Raw genomic sequence first — 2,203 nt, forward strand, 5'->3', positions numbered from 1 at the left:
AGTCAGAGAATATGCAGAAACAAGGGACACATTCATTCAGTAGTTTTTAGATCTAATTTTTCACTCTCTTAGGTTTTTCTCTCTAGTTTTTAGAATTTTAATTTTCAATTGGTCTTAGCATTGGAATAGTGAGAAGAGTTATTTCCTCATCAAGACTTCATCATTCTAGTTTGTTGTCTTAACTTGGTTCTATTCTTCCATGTTCTTTGTTATGTTTAATTTTGTCATTCAGATACTTTTATGATTATTTAATGCAAGGATTATTTCTTTTTAATTCAATTTCAATTCCAATAATCATGTCTTCCTTTAATTCCCTTTCATGCACTATGGATTCTTTAATTACAATGCGTGAGTAGTTTCCTTACTTGATGAGGAGTTGATTAAAAGGAACTCTTGAGTTGGAAGGATTGAAAGAAAATTTGTAATTGGGTTAAATATTAGATTGCTATTCTGTCACCGACACCAATCCCTTTGAACTAAGTGGGTTGCAACTTGTGAACAGATCTGGCATTTCCACTTGTTTGACTTTCCCTTACCTGGTAAAGGATGACCAAACAGAACAACCATTAATTACAAATTAATCTTACAATCACACCATCAATGATAGAGATTCTAACCAATCAATTCCCAGTCAAGGCTTTTATTTATATTATTTAAAAATCCTCAATTTAAATTCCAATTTACTTAGCTCAACTTCTTGGAACATCTGATTAATAAAACAGCACACTTTTCTGCAACTCGTTGGGAGACGACCTGGGACTTAAAACTCTCAGTAATTTTAATTTAAACTTTCTGTGACATATTTCTAAATTGATAAGCAGATTCTCGGTGAGTTAAGAACTATACCTGCAATGTAACCATTTTAATAAATTTTTAATTCACCAGCTTCTGCTTCCCATCAATTTTTGGCGCCGTTGCCTGGGAGTTGCAATAGAGTGCTAATTTTATTAATTAGAATTTATTTATTTGCATTTTATTTAATTTTGCTACTATGAGCTGCATGTTTCTTCCGTCAAATGACGCGTTCACTTCCTGATCCGCGCTTGCTAATATTCGATCCTGAAATTGAAAGGACAATTTCACGAATAAGGCGAGAACAGCGTAGGTTAGCCCGCTCTGAGGGCGGATCTGAAAGTGAATCTGAGGAAGAAACCAGCCCCCATTCTACTGATTCGGTTGTTTTACGTGCAGAAAACATGACAGCTAGAAGAGTTACCATTCAGGAGGAAGGAGCTCCTGATTTTACAATGCAACCGTTTCAAGCGCATCATCCAGCGGTAGCTATGGATTTTGAAATAAAGACCGCACTGCTAAATTTGATGCCCAAGTTTCATGGCCTACCTGCTCAAGAGCCTATCAAGCACTTGAGAGATTTCCAGGCAGCCTGTTCTACTGTCAGGCGTGATGGCACTGATGAAACTTCAATCCTGCTGAAAGCTTTTCCATTCTCTCTTGAGGGAAAAGCAAGAGAGTGGTACTACACTCAACCTCTAGTAAATGTATCCAACTGGGATACACTCAGAAAGGAGTTTCTGGAGAAATTCTTTCCATCTGAAGTTACTGACAAACTGAGGAAGGATATCTCTACAATTGTTCAGGATGACAATGAGACTCTCTTTGAATACTGGGAGCGCTTCAATAATCTTCTGGAAGCATGCCCCCACCATATGATTGACAAGATCGTGCTACTCAGCTATATCACACAAGGTATGAGGCCCCAAGATAAGACCACATTGGAAAGTGCCAACAATGGGTCTATGAAGAAGTACAAGACCACTGATGAAGCTTGGCAATTGATCAGTGATTTAGCTGAATCTACTCAGAACCACAGACAGAAGCAAGGCCGTTCAAAAGCCGTTGCAGAAGTATCTTCTGGCATAGAGACTGCTGCTCTAAATCAAAGCATCTGTGAGATGACCAACCTGCTGAAGCAAATGCAGTTGAATCAACAAGCTCAGCAAACTCAACCGCAGCAAAACCAACAACTAGTTCCACAAAGAATTGGCGGAATTTGTGCTGATTACAGCCATTACACTGATGAATGCCCGCAGCTCCAACAAGAAGACAACATGGTGGCATCCACTCACAACTTCTATGACCACCCCAACCAAGGGTACAATCAAAGTGGAAATAATAACCATGGATGGCAGGACAATTCAAACCAGAATTGGAGAGACAATAATAATAGGGGAGGCAGAGATAA

The 2,203-nt window shown here is 38.6% G+C and overlaps 1 non-coding gene across 1 annotated transcript; it reads right to left on the reverse strand.

Annotated features, from left to right (window-relative positions):
- Positions 1-1,565: 1,565 nt before the first annotated feature.
- On the reverse strand, positions 1,566-1,673 carry LOC148577096 (small nucleolar RNA R71). Its single transcript, XR_015902934.1, has one exon. It is a non-coding gene; the product is annotated as a small nucleolar RNA R71 (small nucleolar RNA).
- Between the last annotated feature and the right edge of the window lie 530 nt (positions 1,674-2,203).

Source organism: Arachis ipaensis, chromosome B1, assembly GCF_059453495.1.
Source record: "Arachis ipaensis isolate K30076 ecotype BB chromosome B1, ASM5945349v1, whole genome shotgun sequence".
In the NCBI taxonomy this organism is placed as follows: domain Eukaryota; kingdom Viridiplantae; phylum Streptophyta; class Magnoliopsida; order Fabales; family Fabaceae; genus Arachis; species Arachis ipaensis.